The 17,656-nt window shown below is 39.7% G+C and overlaps 1 pseudogene; it reads left to right on the top strand.

Moving 5' to 3' along the window:
- Positions 1–53: 53 nt before the first annotated feature.
- LOC101672014 lies at positions 54–17,227 on the top strand (annotated as a pseudogene).
- Positions 17,228–17,656: the final 429 nt, after the last annotated feature.

The following is a 17,656-nucleotide window of genomic DNA, read 5'->3' as shown; positions in this document are numbered from 1 at the left end:
GCATCAGGAAAGACAACCCTTGAGTTTTTGAGAAGCAGTTAAACCGATAAAAGATGGAGGTGAGTAATGATACTCTAGAGAGAGAAAAGAGCATGTCTGAAAGACAAAGATGATTGGAGAACCCTGCTATACCTTTGTGGAACTACAAAAGTTTTACTATGGCTGGAGTGGAGAACTGTGTAGGTAGCAGGAAGGCAGGTCAAGTCAGTAAGATGGGTGGGAGCTAGATGAAGAGGATGCTAAAATAAGATGACACTTGATACCAAAATCGATGGGGAGTTACTGAAGGGTTTCAATCAAAGGAATAATCAAATTAGACTGTTTTAGGACTACCCTGACAGTAGATGGATGTATCTGACTGCATTACCAGATAGATGGTGATGCCCTTCCTAAAAATGGCAAGTACAAATGGAGAAATAAGAATTGGGAAAAAGACACTGAGTTGAGGTGTGTGTTTTGAAGTTTGAAATACCTGGCCCAAAGGATCCTTCTCTCTTTCACTCTCTCTCTCTCACTCTCTTTCTCTTGCCTTCTAATTTACATGCAATCTATCATGTCTTGAGGACTTATAGGCCTCATTTTTTGGTCTTATTTTCCTTGTTTTAAAAAATATGCCCTTGGATTAGAAAGGAATACACCAAAATATTACCAGTGGCTGTCCCTGTGGTGAGATTACATGACTTCAAGAAAATACTTTTTGGTGTTTCCCCAAGTGAGCACTTTACACACATTTAAAGACCAAGAAACCTTCGATTTTAATTGCCTGAGACGTATTCATTCCAGAGCCAGTATTTTTTCCCTGAGACATGGCATTTTCTTGAGTAACTTTAAGTAAATGTTAATGCTGAGTTTCTTATTGTCAATTAAATTTTAAAATTTCACCATTTGCTTATTTTTGGTAAACTTCCAAAATCTTAGCAACACACCACAATTTTGCAATCATTTGCTTATCATCAGTCTTTCCCCATGGATTAGGAATACCTCCTAGGGAAAAAAAAAATCTGGCCTTGTTCATCTTGGTAGACCCAAGACCTAAATATTCAGTGAATAGATATTTAATAAATATTTGCTGAATTGGAATGTATAATATCATCTTTGTGTTCCTAGTGCCAAGCACAGTGCCAATGTCCAATAGACATTAATGAAACTATATTTCAACTTTTGGGCAATATTCCACCAAAGTCATACTGTCACAGGTTGGCAAAAATAAAATTCCCTTTTCTCAAACAGTATCTTTTTTGTCTTTGTATCTTATATGTATATCAATACATTTACATACACATATTTATATGTACACATACATAATTTTCTCATCTAATAAGCTTAAAGATCCTTTGACCTCTGTACCTTTGAAAGACTGCCAAGTCAGGAAATTTTTCCAGTTTGCCATTAAGAAAACAGGCTGAAAGTTACCTAAGATCACTAGTACTCTAGTTTTAGACATTGGTTCAAAAAAAAGCTCTTATATATTGTATCAACTATGTAAAAGCTTAAAATAGAAGCTTCTCCATCCTAAAATTCTAGTCTGGGCACAACTATAGTAAGAGCTGTAATTACTATATTCCTTTTGGAAGCTAGGGTTATAAGGCCATGTTCCAGATCCTGTGATGTGACAGCATCATCCACACAATTTTATTGTATTGCATGTTAGAAATTTCCTTGGACTCCCTAGCCGGCAGGAATCCTAGTCAGGATTCAGTCAATAGCAGGCATATGCAAAGAGATTGGAAAACTAAAGGAAGATAGAAACAATCTTCTAGCTCGGGCAGTAGTGACATCAGTCAAATTGCACCCTGTTGTCACTAACAGTCAGCTCCTCTAGCATCTGGATAGCAGCTAAACATGGGTTCCTAGTAGTTTGCATCAGCAGCATGGAACAGAGGAGCACAATTCCTTTAAGTCATGGGGTCTTGCACATAGATCAATGGAACAGAATAGAGAGCCCAGAAACAGACCCTCAACTCTATGGTCAACTAATCTTCAACAAAGCAGGAAAGAATGTCCAAAGGAGAAAAGACAGTCTCTTCAACAAATGGTGTTGGGAAAATTGGACAGCCACATGCAGAAGAACGAAACTGGACCATTTCCTAACACCACACACAAAAATAGACTCAAAATGGATGAAAGACCTCAATATGACACAGGAATCCATCAAAATCCTTAAGAACACAGGCAGCAACCTCTTCAACCTTAGTGACAGCAACTTCTTCCCAGAAACATCGCCAAAGGCAAGGGAAGCAAGGGCAAAAATGAACTATTGGGACTTTAACAAGATCAAAAGCTTTTGCACAGCAAAGGAAACAGTCAAAACGAAAAGACAACTGACAAAATGGGGGAAGATATTTGCAAATGACTATCAGATAAAAGGGCTAATATCCAAAATCTATAAAGAACTTATCAAACTCAACACCCAAAGAACAAATAATACAATCAAGAAATGGGCAGAGAACATGAACAGACATTTCTGCAAAGAAGATATCCAGATGGCCAACAGACACATGAAAAAGTGCTCCACGTCACTCGGCATCAGGGAAATACAAATAAAAACCACAATGAGATACCACCTGACACCAGTCAGAATGGCTAAAATTAAGCCAGGAAATGACAGATGCTGATGAGGATGCAAAGAAAAGGGAACCCTCCTACACTGTTGGTGGGAATGCAAGCTGGTGCAGCCACTCTGGAAAATGGCATGGAGGGTCCTCAAAAACTTGAAAATAGAGCCATCTTACGACCCAGCAATTGCACTACTGGGTATTTACCCTAAAGATACAAATGTAATGATCTGAAAGGGCACGTGCACCTGAATGTTTATAGCAGCAATGTCCACAATAGCCAAACTATGGAAAGAACATAGATGTCCATCAACAGATGAATGGATAAAGAAGAGGTGATATATATATACACACACACAATGGAATACTATGCAGCCATGAAAAGAAATGAGATCTTGCCATTTACAATGACGTGGTTGGAACTAGAGGGTATTATGCTGAGCGAAATAAGCCAATCAGAGAAAGACAATTATCATATGATCTCCCTGATATGAGGAAGTTGAGAGGCAGGGTGGAGGGTTTGGGGGGTAGGGAAGGAAAAAATGAAACAAGATGGGATTGGGAGGGAGACAAACCATAAGAGACTCTTAATCTCATGAAACAAATTGAGGGTTCCTGGGGGAAGAGAGGGTAGGGAGAGGGTGGTTGGCTTATGGACATTTGGGGTGTGTGTGATATAGTGTGTGCTATGAAGTGTGTAAACCTGATGATTTGCAGACCTGTACCCCTTGGGCAAGTGGTGCATTATATGTTAATAAAAGTAATTAATAACTTTTCGTGGATGAGTTGAATTCTGCCAACAACTGTGGACTTCAGGGAAAGAAGCAGCTTCTTATAGTTCTTCATCACTGAGCAACATGGACCTCCTTTGGCTCCTCCAGCCTTTCCAACAACTTCATTACCTAATTTCCATATTAAATCTCTCCTGCCTAAAATACCTCAAGTAGCTCCCACTTCTTTTTTTTTTTAAAATATATATATATATTTTTAAAGATTTTATTTATTTATTTGACAGACAGAGATCACAAGTAGGCAGAGAGGCAGGCAGAGAGAGAGATAGGAGGAAGCAGGGTCTCTGCTGAGCAGAGAGCCCGATGTGGGGCTCGATCCCAGGACCCTGGGATCATGACCTGAGCCGAAGGCAGAGGCTTTAACCCACTGAGCCACCCAGGCACCCCAAGTAGCTCCCACTTCTTAAAATTTTTATTTAAATTCAATTTAGTTAACATATAGTGTGTTATTAGTTTCAAAGGTAGAAATAAGTGATTCATCAGTTGCATACAACACCCAGTGCTCACTACATCAAATGCTCTCCTTAATGCCCATCAACCAATTACCCCATACCCCCAGCACCTCTCCTTCAGCAACCCTCAGTTTCTTTCCTATAGTTAAGAGTTTTTCATGGTTTCCTCCCCTCTGTTATTTTATTTTATTTTAAATTATTTTTATTGACATATAATGTATTATTTGCCCCAGGGATACCTGTATGCAAATCATCAAGCTTACACGTTTCACAGCACTCACCACAGCCCATACCCTCCCCAATGTCCATAACCCAACCACCCTATCCCTAATACCCCACCTCCCAGCAACCCTCAGTTTGTTTCATGAGATTAAGAGTCTCTTATGGTTTGTCTCCCTCACGATCCCATCTTGCTCCCTCTCTGTTTTTATCTTATTTTCTTTCCCTTCCCCTTGTTCACCTGTTTATTTCACATGAGTGAAATAAAATGGTATTTCTCTTTCTCTGACTTAATGTCGCTTAGCATAATACAATCTAGTTTCATCCATGTCGTTGCAAATGGCAAGATTTCATTCTTTTTGATGGCTGAATAATATTCCAGTGTATATAAATACCACATCTTCTTTTCTGGACTCTTTCCATATTTTGGCTATTGTGGACATTGCTACTATAAACATTGGGGTGCATGTGCCCCTTTGAATCACTATGTTCGTATCTTTTGGATAAATAGATAGCAGTATACTTGCTAGATTATGGGATAATCCTATTTTTAACTTTCTGAGGAAACTCCATACTGTTTTCCAGAGTGGCTGCACAGTTTGCATTGCTGGAACAGTGTAAGATGATTCCCCTTTCTACACATCCTTGTCAACATTTGTTGTTTCCTGAGTTAGTCATTTTAGCCATTCTGACCACTGTGAGGTGGTATCTCATTGTGGTTTTGATTTGCATTTCGCAGATGCAGGGTGATGTTGAGCATTTTTTCATGTGTCTGTTGGCCATTTGAATGTCTTCTTTGGAGAAATGTCTGTTCATGTCTTCTGCCCATTTCTTGACTGAATTTTTTGTTTCTTGGTTGCTAAGTCTGATAAGTTCTTTATAGATTTTGGCTACTAGCCCTTTATCTGATACAACATTTGTGAATATCTTCTCCCATTCTGTAGGTTGCCTTTTAGTTTTATTGATTGTTTCCCTTACTGTACAAAAGCTTATCTTGATGAAGTCCCAATGGTTCATTTTTGCTTTTGTTTCCTTTGCCTCTGGAGACATGTCTAGCAAGAAGTTGCTATGGCCAAAGTCAAAGAGATTGTTGCTTGTGTTCTCTTCTAGGATTTTTTTTTTAAGATTTCATTTATTTATTTGACAGACAGAGATCACAAGTAGGCAGAGCAGCAGGCAGAGAGAGAGAGGGGGAAGCAGGCTCCCTGCTAAGCAGAGAGCCTGATGCGGGGCTTGATCCCTGAGATCATGACCCCAGCTGAAGGCAGAGGCTTTACCCACTGAACCACCCAGGCACCCCTCTTCTGGGATTTTGATGGATTAGTTTCCATTTTCTGATTATGTAGTATAACATTAAATTTAGTGTTTCTAGAACCAGAGAATGTGCTATGCTAGGAAAATTATTTGTCCAGAAAAGTTTAAAACTTTCAGGACTAAAACACCGATTTTCTTGAAAATCTTTATTATTAAATGATTCATACATGGTCCTTTCTTCCTAAACAGAATATTTAAAAGGCATTTTTTGTCCTTTTCCATTATTATTACATTGAATATTCACTGAGTATCTCTCTTTAGGCCCCACACTGAAGCATCAAGAACAGATGGTGTGGGACACCAGATTAAATTAGTACTGACCACAAGCAGATATGTATAAGTTCAATTGCAAAAACCTTCACTGTGACAGTTACTAGAGATATGGAGATGAAGATGACATGATGACACGAATGTCCCCTAGACATTTGCACAGAAAAACATGTAAGCAAACAAATTATAACAAGGAATGATAGACATAAAAATAGAAGTATGTACCACAGGCACAGACCATATAGAAAAAGTGGCTACTGACTGTTCATTGAAGGTATCAGGGAAGGCTCTAGATGTGGGCTGAAATATAAGCTGGGTCTTGTAGTTGAAGGGGAGGAAAAGAAAAAAAAAGGCATTTCAGAGCAAAGAAGAAGCATGTGCAAAGACAAGTATGGCAGCTGGTCTCTAAAGACAGCTCCCAACACTTCATCCTCTTCCCATATGCTTATACAGGTCTCCTCTGCTATCTGAAAATAGAGTGTTCCCATGAAAACTTTTGTAAACTAAAATGCATGAGGCAAAGGAGCAATTACTATTAATTTAGGAGAAAAAAATTTTGAGCATTCCCAGACTGAAAAAATAATCTCTCTTAGGCTTTTCTAACACCTTGGGACACATCTTGCCAACAGATGCACAAAATAAATCACAGTAAAGCAGAGGTGCTCACAGACTCAGTTCAAAGCTATGGCTGCTTGATGCTGAGAAGCTAAGTGTAGTTTCCTGGGAAGGAGTTAGTGATGCTACTCTCTGCTCAGCGTGCCCACTGCCCGTATAAGGACTCTGCCAAACAAACCTGAATGCTATTTTCCCTTTTCACCTTTTTTTGTAAAAGCAAAAAGCCCCATCAGATTTCTTTTGGTTATGGAAAACAAGCACTAATATAGGTCTTTTTAAAATTTTATTTATTTGAGAGAGAGAACGAGAGTGATCAGAGAGAGAGGGAGAAGCAGTATCGCCGCTGAGCAGAGAGCCCAGTGTGCGGCTCAGTCCCAGGACCCTGAGATCATGACCTGAGCTGAAGGCAGGTGCTTAACTAACTGAGCCACCCAAATGCCTCAGTGTAGGTCTTTCTCTAAAGTGATTGGTGTAACTTGGAACTTTGAAAAGTGAGCGATACCTGTATCTTCTCTCTTTGAATCTGAATTGGCCCTGAAATTGCTCTGACCAATATAATGTGGTAGAAGAAATGTTCTGGGAGTTCTGAGCCCAGGGCTTGAGAGGACTGGCAGTTTCTATTTTCTTCTCTTGGGAACACTCGTGAGACACTCCTTCTTAGAGTCCCACCATGCTCTAAGAACTTCAAGCCATATGGAGAATCAAGGAGCTGCAAATGACCCCTCCAGCTGAGATCCCACCCGACAAGGCCAACTACCAGCCATTTAAGTGAGTTAGTTATCTTGGACATTTCATTCCAGTTGAGCCCTCAGATGATTGCAGCCTCAAACAGCATGTGAAGCAGAACCACTCAGCTGAGTCCAGCCAATTCACAGAACTGTGATAAATAATGACTGTTGTTTTAAGCTGCTGAGTTTTAAGTGATTTCTTACACAGTAATAGGGCTCCTGCTTGAGTGAAATTTGGTAGATGAGCAGAGGTTCTGGTGAGTTCTCATAGTTCCTCATCAATGAGCAATATGGTCTGCCTTTCTTTGCTGCTGTTCTAGTCTCCAATAATTTATTACCTAATATCTTGTGTTATATCACTCTTTGCTTAAAATACCTTGAATGTCTTCTGTTTTTCTGGTTAATTACGTGGTATAACATTTTGTTATCTTGTATTCCTAGGACCAGAGAATGTGCTATACCTGGGGCAGGTATTGGGGGGGGGGTTCCTGATAATTTCAGCACTTTCGGTACTGAAATATCATATTCCTGACAGTTTTTCTTTCTTCTTCTTCTCCTACTTTTTAAAAAAGATTTATTTATTTAGGGGTGCCTGGGTGGTACAGTTGATTAAGCATCTGCCTTTGGCTCAGGTCATGATCCCAGGGTCCTGGGATCAAGCCCTGTGTTGGGCTCCCTGCTCAGTGGGAAGTCTGCATCTTCCTCTCCCTCGGCTGCTACCCCTCCTTGTGCTCTCCCTCTTTCTGTCAAATAAAGAAACAAAATCTTAAAAAAAAAAACCCACAAAACAACATATAAAGATTGATTGAGAGAGAGAGAGAGCACACAAGCAGAGAGGGAGGGGCCGAGGGAGCAGGAGAGAATCTCAAGCCCAACTCAAGGGTCCAACTCACAACCCCAAGATTGTGACCTGAGCTGAAATCAGGAGCCTGACACTTAACTGACTGAACCACCCAGGCATCCTTTCCAGAGTTTTTCTTAAATAAAAGGACCTTTCTTCTTTTCCATTATTATCACCATCAAATATTTACTGAGTGACCTGTATATTGTATTATAGCTCTAGGAGCAAATGGTTTGGAGCATCAGGAGAAAGGAGGGCTGACCACAAGCAGATATTTATAAGTTCAATTGCAAAAAACTTTACTATATCAGTTTCTAGGGATACTGAAATAATGATGATACAGTCCCTGTTCTCTAGCACCTCCCACTGTAATACAAATAATTTGTAGACAAATAAATATAGTATGGTATCATGGGTTTGAAAATAGAAATATGTATCACAGGCACAAATAGGCAGAGAAAGAGTATCTAGGCACTGAGGCGTTAGGGAAGACTTTACATAGGATCCAAACTTTACATATGGATTCCATAACATCCATAAGCTGGATCTTATGGAATGGTTAGACATTTGTCAGGTGAAGAAAAGCTCAATCTAGAGTAGGGAAGAAGCACATGAAAAGGTGGTAAAGCATAAAAGAGATGACATTATTTAGCCCATATTCCAGGGCAACTGAGAAAGTATAGAAAAGGTTGAATCATGTTATGAAACATACCTTATGCAATGCTTAGGAGGTTGAACTTAATACTACAATCACTGAGGAGCAGAGGAGTCTCATATTCATATTTGTATTTTCAGAAATAACACTGTTAGCAATGTAACAGAGAGATCAGAACAAGGAGGGACTGGCAGCGAGGCCAGTTAGGAGGCTACAGCAAGATTCAGCGGAGAACATCAAGAGGATGTGAAGTAGGATTGATAGCGGCTCAATCTCTAAAACAGCGTGACTGGAATACTATGAAATAATTCCTACACTAAAGGTAGAGGCAACACCTTCTCTAAGGCTTATCTGCATACATTAATAGCTGTTGATTAATCAGCAACATTAAGAACACAATCCTTAATTTCAAAATTCTAAATATTGGGCCACTATTACCAGATCTTATCTCCTATTTGTATAATAGTAAGTTTTTTATTGGGCTATAAACAAATAGGGGCCTTGCAATTAAATTTTTTAATTTGGCCTTGATTGAGAGCTTACTCCAAAGAATTCCAAAGTTCTACTACATTTGGATAAGATGAAATTCTAGAAACTTGATTCCAGGTCACATTTTCCTATAATCTTTGAAGTATTTTGATCAGAAGAGAAGTCTTATATAAAACCTATACAATAGCAGAGACTGGCTGGCTCTGTTGGATAACATCCAACCTTGATCTGACCTCAGATCTTAATCTCAAGGTTGTGAGTTGACCCTGCACTGGGCCCCACGCTGGGTGTGCAGCCTACTTAAAAAAAAAAAAGCATGGGCGCCTGGGTGGCTCAGTTGGTTAAGCAACTGTCTTTGGCTCAGGTCATGATCCCAGGGTCCTGGGATTAAGTCCCACATCAGGTTCCCAGCTCCAAGGGGAGTCTGCTTCTCCCTTTGACCTTCCCTATCATGCTCTCTCTCTCAAATAAATAAATAAAATCTTTAAAATTTAAAAAAAAAAGCGGCAAAAAAGCAAGCATCTGGGTGGCTCAGTAGCTTAAACTTCTGACTCTTGATTTTAGCGCAGGTCAAGATCTCAGGGTCATGAACCTGAGCCCCATGCCCAGAGAGTTAAAATTCTCTCCCTTTCCCTTTGCCCCTCCCGCAGCTCATGCACACACACTCTCTCTTTCTCTCCTAAAAAAAAAAAAAACCCACAAAAAACAAACAAACAAAAAACCCAAAAACCTATATAGTACATCAACATTCTGAAATACTTTCTCTAACAATATTTTGTATTCTGCATAACATTGAATCATTTGGGCAACAGTACGCAGGGAAAGGGAGACAAAAACATTACCAGACATTACCACTGCTTCCATACTATATGCTCTGTAATTATACTGCAATGGCACACAATTTGCGATCTTCAGGAAGGGTTATAATTTTTTAAATGACTTCAAATAAAGATATAAAGATTCATATCCCCAGTATCCCAGAGTACTTCTGGAGGGAAAGCAGAATGATCTAGTAGAAGAAACATAGTCCTTAGAACTCCTTAGATCGGTGTTCAAATTCTGATGCCTCCACTTGGTACATATTATTGTATTACTTAATTTCTTTTAAACTTAGTTCCCTTATTTATGAAATGTTTATACTGAAGACAGACCAAAATTTGGCTACTATTACATGTATGATTCAACTGTATATGCAAACCTTAGGCTTATAAAACAGACCACATTCAGTGTAACACACCAAATAAATGTTTCTGAAATAAGTAACACTGTTGTCTCTTAAGTATACTACTACACCCTACTACATAGATCTTGGAAGTTTATTAATGACGTAAATATGATGTTAATGTGTATAGGCACAATAAAGGAAAAAGCTTACGAAAAGCATCTTGCATCACCAAGCAACTCTGAGCCTGCCACATTTTCCTTCAGTAGTCAGAGGATCTTAAGCTGCCTTAACAGCAAGCACAAAGTTTCTTCTTCCATCACCAGATACATTCTTCCTAATACTATCACTTCCCCGCCACTCCCAAAATCTCCTTCTAGCTCCACTACTGTATTTCATGTTAGCGACAAATAAATACTATTCATAAGAAGTATACAAAAGTAGGAAACTACTAGATCACATGAAATTGAAAGGAAATAGCCATGGACTATAATATTGTTCTTGACATCTATTATATTATGCACAAGATATAAAGTTTTGTAAGTAAAGTAAAATTCTATATGTCTCTATAAATATCTGTATGTATCTTTTGATGGTACACCTGTGTTACTAGTCTGCCACCCGGGACTATCAAGACCTAACTCTCAGAGGTGATGAGAAAATGAAATAACATAGGTAAAGATCTAGTACAAAAATGTCCCCTTCGGGACGCCTGGGTGGCTCAGTTGGTTAAGCAGCTGCCTTCGGCTCAGGTCATGATCCCAGCGTCCTGGGATCGAGTCCCACATCGGGCTCCTTGCTCAGCAGGGAGCCTGCTTCTCCCTCTGCCTCTGCCTGCCATTCTGTCTGCCTGTGCTCGCTCTCTCCCCCTCTCTCTCTCTGATAAATAAATAAAATCTTTAAAAAAAAAATGTCCCCTTCATTCATGTCGTACTTATCATATATTATAAACTATATTTATATGTGCATTTGTACTATACTTCTTGTTTCAATTCTCAAAATACAGATCTATATGCTCAAAAAAATAGGGACCAGATATTTGTACACCTATGTCCCCAGCAGCATTATTCACAACAATAGTCAAAAAGTGGAAGTGCTCCATTCATCAACAGATGAATAAACAGAATGTGGCATATACACACCATGGAATATTATTTAGCTGTAAGAAGGAATGAAGTTCTGATACATGTTATGAACCTTCAAAGCATGAGGCTAAGTGAAATAAGTCAGTCACAAAAGGGCAAATGTTGTTTGATCCCACTTATATGAGATCCCTAGAATCATTGAATTCATTAGAAATAGAAAGCAAAACAATGGTTACTAATGGCTGCAGGGAGAGAAGAACGGAGAATTATTGTTTAAGTACAGTATTTTAGTGTGCAATAATGAAAATGTACTGGAAATACTGATGGTTGTACAACAATATCCATGTACTTAATGTCACTGAACTGGCCACTTAAAATGATTAAAATGGTACATTTTATATGTATATTTAAGCACAATAAAAGCAATTAAAAATACCTGTTAAAAGATATATACTGTAATGAGACAGTATACTTGGTCTATCTTAAACTGGGTTTGGCTAGGATCTCTGGGTGAAAAGCAAAGAGCAGGTAGATTTTTAAGAACTGGACCGGCTTTCTAGGGGCTAAAGGGATCTGCAGATGTGAAGTCAAGAGCCACCTTTAAGATTTTACTTTCCTCAGAATATATTTTAACCCTGGGCCTATTCTCTCCAAATCACGTTGCTTCTTTTTGTCTTTTTCAAAGTATACCACGTGTTGGTTCCAAACAGAGGTTCAATTTCCCTCTTTCCTCAGTACCCTATCCTAAAAGTAAAACCCTAGATGTTGTAAGGCGGTGGTTCTCTACAAGGGGTGATTTTGCACCACCTCTCAAGACATCTAGGAGTGTCTGGAGGCATTTTTGGGTTGTCACAAGTGGTGCTACTAGACCCTAGTACACAGAAGCCAGGGATACTACTAAACTCCTCACAACACACAGGAAAGCCTCTCACAACAAAGAATAACTGACCTCAAATGCCAATAACATGGGGTTGAGAAATCCTAAGGAGTTCTAAGAAATTCTAAGGTTTTACTAAGTTGCTTGATTTCTGGTAGAAATTGATTATAAGTTAAAAGTTGCTTTCTTTGCTTCCCTACTTTCTCTTTTCACTTATATCTTGTATAGGGAAAAACCAAATTTAAGTATATATGTAAGAGTACATCTTTTATTTTGAGGAAATAGGAGAAGGATCAGTAGTAATGCTGGGGTGGGGGAGTAGGAGAAGGGATGCTATTTATGCAGCCATTCTCTTCATCCTGGCCAGTCCTACCCATGATATTCTATGCCAGGGGGCAAAGCAAAAAGTAGAAGGGGCCAAGGTGTTGGGAACAGAGGAGAAGAAAAGAAACAAACACAACCCAAGTGAAGCCAGTGGAAGGCAGTGTCTATGCTATCTGGATTAGATAGTTCTTGGTGGCCATTTGTGTATGGGGAGATATCTGTATTTCCAAAAAAGATTCTAATAAAAACATTTTAATTCAATTAAAAATGTAAGTCATACATTTCCATAACTAAACATTCAATTTATAAACTCCACATACTATTTATGATTACCTAAAATTTGCATTTCTTCTGAGGAGCAATAATCTGAGTACACAATACTACTGTGTCTGTAACAAGAACAAATGCTTTTGCTTTTATTTTCAACTTGTGTGATATTAAATAACAACAGACCTGCTGTACCAAACATAACTCATTTGGTAACATTTAGGTATTTTGAGAAATTCACTAACAATGTCAGGCCTCTAGACCTTTAGAGTAATTCATTATAATGTTACATATTAAAATAGTGCCCTTTTATAAGCCTTTGGAAAATTGACATACATACTAAAACCAAATATATGTATAACCCATGACCTAGCAATTCCATTCCCAGCTATATATTCAACAGAAGTGCATATATACAGTCACCAAAAGACATGTAAAGGAATGTTCTCTACAGCATTATTCATGATAGCCAGGAACTAGAAATTCATCAAATATCAAATTCATCAATGGAAGAATGGAAAACATTTGGATATAATAAAAAATGGTTGAATTAATGAAATACTATTCAGTAATGAGAATAAATGACTACAAACAGATACACTCTGAGTAATTCTCACTCTAGCAAATTGAATAATGGCCTCCAAAGATATCTAGGATCTAACTAAGGGAACCTGTGAATGTTACCTTATACGGCAAAAGAGGCTTTGCTGGTGTGATTAAATTAAGGGTCTTGAAACGAGATTATCCTGGATCATCCAGGTGGGCCCTAAAGAGAGAGGCAGAGGAGGATTAGACTACAGAAGAAGAGAAGGTGACGAGCAGAGGATTTAACACCAAGTAAGGGCCACAAAAACTACAGGCCACCACTGGAAGCTGAAAAAAGGCAAGGAAACAGATGTTCCCCTCACAACCTTCAGATTCAGATTCAGGAACAAACTCTGCTGATAGCTTGACTTTGGTCTAATAAAAATAGTTTGGGACTTCTGCTCTCCGAGACTATAAGAGAATGAATTTGTGTTAAGTCACTAAGTTTGTGGTAATCTGTTACAGTGGCATCAGAAAACCAGTACACTCACAAATATAACAATGATCAAATAGAAGAGTACACTGCGGGAGGCGGGGGGGGGTGCCTGGGTGGCTCAATCAGTTAAGCGTCTGCCTTGGGCTCAGGTCATGATCCCAGGGTCCTGGGATCGAGCCCCACATCAGACTCCCTGCTCAGCGGGGTGCCTAGTTCTCCCTCTCCCACTCCCCCTGCTTTTGTTCTCTAATAAATAAAATCTTAAAAAAAAAAAAAAAAGGACACTGGGGTGCTGAGTGAGGTGGCATGGATTGACGTGCAGGCAGGGCTGCAGTCTGTGATGCTGGGCGGGCAGCTCCAGGGCCCAGGAGCGTGAGGCAGAGGGTGAAAGAGCAGGGTCTGCCTGTGGCACCCATCATGGACTTCCTGGCCCAGGGCTGGGACTTCATGTATGACAGAGAGGCACCCAGAATGCTGGCAGCCCTTTCCTTGCCCCCATCTACCTTAATTCCTGAGGAGACTGGGCAGCAGCAAGGTTCATCCTCTGAGTGAATTGGGCTGGATCTGGGTTCAGTGCTGAGATGGGAAAGGGGCAGCAGGAGGGCTGTCTGGAATCTGATGTTCCAGCAGAACTCCAGGTGTTAAAATGACCCTATGACAGGGATGCCTGGGTGGCTCAGTTGGTTAAGCAGCTGCCTTCAGCTCAGGTCATGATCCCAGCGTCCTGGGATTGAGTCCCACATCGGGCTCCTTGCTCCGCAGGGAGCCTGCTTCTCCCTCTGACTCTGCCTTCCACTCTGTCTGCCTATGCTCGCTCTCGCTCGCTCGCTCTCTGACAAATAAATAAATAAAATCTTAAAAAAAAAAAATGACCCTATGACAGTTGACTTTGCCTTTTGCAGTTGCAAACCAATTACTGCTTGTGCTTTGCTGAAACACTTGAGCCATGTGCATGAATCTACTTTGTTCAAGGTAGATGTTTAAATTGCTTTTTCAGACCTTTATCAAAATGGAGCTGCTGGCAATATCCACAATAGCTAAACTACGGAAAGAACCTAGATGTCCAACAACATCCATGAACGGATAAAGAAGATGTGGTATATATACAATGGAATACTATGCAGCCATCAGAAGAAATGAAATCTTGCCATTTGTGACATGGATGGAACTAGAGGGTATTATGCTGAGCGAAGTAAGTCAATCAAAGAAAAAAAATTATCATATGATCTTCCTGATATGAAGAATTTGGGAGGCAACATGGGGGGTTTGGGGGGTAGGGAAGGAAAAAATGAAACAAGATGGGATCGGGAGGGAGACAAACCATAAGAACTCTTAATCTCACAAAACAAACTGAGGGTTGCTGGGGGTAGGGGTTGGGGAGAGGGTTGGTTGGGTTATGGACATTGGGGAGGGTATGTGCTATGGTGAGTGCTGTGAAGTTCGTAAACCTGGTGATTCACAGACCTGTACCGCTGGGGCTAATAATACATTATATGTTAATAAAAAATAAATTTTTTTTTAAAAAATGGAGCTGCTGGGGCGCCTGGGTAGCTCAGTCCATTAAGTGGCTGTCTTCGGCTCAGGTCACGATCCCAGGGTTCTGGGATTGAGTCCTGCACTGGGCTCCCTGCTGGGCGGAGACCCTAGTTTTCCCTCTCCCTCTGTCTGCCTCTCTACTTGTGCTATTTCTCTGTCAAATAAATAAAATCTTAAAAAAAAAAATCAAGCTGCTGTTTTCTTTCACTTGTAGTGATGAGTTTAGCTCACAAAAGAACTATTCTTTTTTTTTAAGATTTTAGTTTTTGAGCACCTGCATAGCTCAGTTGAGTATCACTCTTGATGTCCCCACAGGTAGTGTTCTCTGCTCATCAGATGGCGCCCCATGGTGTTGAGGTCTATGCTCAGCAGGGACTCTGCTTCTCTCCCCCTCTCTCTCCCCCTACTCCCACTTGTGTGCTCTCTCTCGTTTTCTAAAATAAATAAATAAATCTTAAAAAAAAATATTTCAAAGTAATCTCTACACCCAAAATGAGGCCTAAACTCACAACTCTAAGATCAAGAGTCACATGCTCTACTGACTCAGCCAGCCAGGTGCCCCAAGCTATTGCTCACTTGTGAGGATCCTTGTGAGGATAATTCACACATCTAGAACATCAGATCAAGGGAAGTAGCTTTGAAGAACAAACTTCACGATACTTAAATGAATCACAACAGCTTGCCACCTTAGAAAAAGGAGGCTATAAAAGAGTATACAAGATCAGGAATAAATTAGATGGTATTTTGAAATTTTAAAAATCCTGATTAAGGGTGCAACTAAACAGATTGCATGAAGGTACTACAGAGAGTGAAGGTGTTGGCAGGTCTTTGATATCCTAATATCGTAGGGCTATCATAATGCTTGAATAGAACATGCACGTGTGGCGTGAATGCAAGAATTTCTGTTCAGCTGCCATCTCTGGAATTGAGCCCCAACCAGGATGACAAAAATCAATATACTGTTAAAAATGATTAAAGTAACTGCTCATCCATTATCCTCACCAAATTTACCTTAGAAAAAGAAAAATCCTTAGGAAAACCTGGCATCGAAAATCAGACTGACAGATTGATGAACTATATCAACAATTTAGTCACAAAGATGTCAGTGAATTTGAACCATTCATTTTATTCCAAGAAAATGGATTGGGTGATTTGTCTTCCAGATTGTTGAACATCGGCTGCCACTTAGGCATGACTGCGACTTAGAAGAGAATTTCACATCCATCGAGGAATCTTCTCAAGAAAACTTAAAACTTAGTTGGGGCAGACATGCACCTGATGGTGTGTTGCCTGATGTTGCGCATCCAGATCCAGTTGTGGGACACTCTGTGGGACTGGATAGCTGAGAGAAACTAGCAGGGCCAGGAGTGTGGGGACCAATCTGCATGTCCTTACGTTATGACCAGTGTTGCAATAAAAATCTTTCAAGAATTGGAGGAAGGTATATTTTATATTCATAACATGAGAATAGTACGCAGTTATCCAAAGCCCAGAAATATTTTTCTCATGGCCCTGATCAGCAAATAAAAATAGACTGATTTGGCCTGCAGAGACATCACACAGAACACCAGACTGGATCAACAGACATGGCAAGAGAAAACCCATGCATACTTCCAGAGCAGGTACTAGTCTGTACCCCTTAACCTGAAGTTAGAAGGAACTGAGTGTGACACCATGTCAGATATGTATAGCTTTGGTGTGATCCTATTAGAGCTATTTAAGCCGCTTGGAACAAAAACAGACCAAGTACAAGTTTTAACAGGTTTAAGAACTGGTCAGATACTTGAATCCCTCAGTAAAACAAAAGTCAAGTGTATCCAGCACTTAACCAGAAAGAATGCAACTCAGACTGCTCTGTTCAGCTGATGTAAATTCAGAATTTTGTAAATTCTGGAAATGTTAATCTCACCCTACAAAGATACTAGAACAAGAAAAAGAAATTGAAGAACTGAAGAAACAGCTAAGACTCCTTTCTCAGGACAAAAGGGTTAAAGATGACATGGAAGATGGGAATGAGCCTGTCTAGCCTTAATTAGGCTCTATAAATGTGAAAGTGGTCTTAAACTCTTTAAGCTAGTCAACTGGAATGTAAATTTTCAATTTTTATTAGGGTATACAGAGTATAACACTTTTTTTAAAAAAGATTTTATTTATTTATGACAGAGAGAGATAGCAAGAGAGGGAACACAAGCATGGGGAGCTGAAGAGGGAGAAGCAGCTCCCTGCTGAGCAAAGAGCTATGGGGCTTGATCTTAGGATGCCAGGATCATGACCTGAGCCAAAGGCAAAGGCTTAATGACTGAGCCACCCAGGCACCTCAACACTTTTCTTTAGTAAGCCCGTACAAGACTTAAAGTGAAGATGTAAAAGTTTTTTTAAAAAAGTATATTATTTATGATTGCATTTATACAAAATAAAAGACAAAACCAATCAATGGTTTTAGAAAACAGAACAG

This window comes from Mustela putorius, unplaced genomic scaffold (genome assembly GCF_011764305.1).
Source record: "Mustela putorius furo isolate JIRA1106 unplaced genomic scaffold, ASM1176430v1.1 tig00003853_pilon_pilon_pilon, whole genome shotgun sequence".
In the NCBI taxonomy this organism is placed as follows: Eukaryota; Metazoa; Chordata; class Mammalia; order Carnivora; family Mustelidae; genus Mustela; species Mustela putorius.
This window is presented reverse-complemented; position numbering and strand designations above follow the sequence as displayed.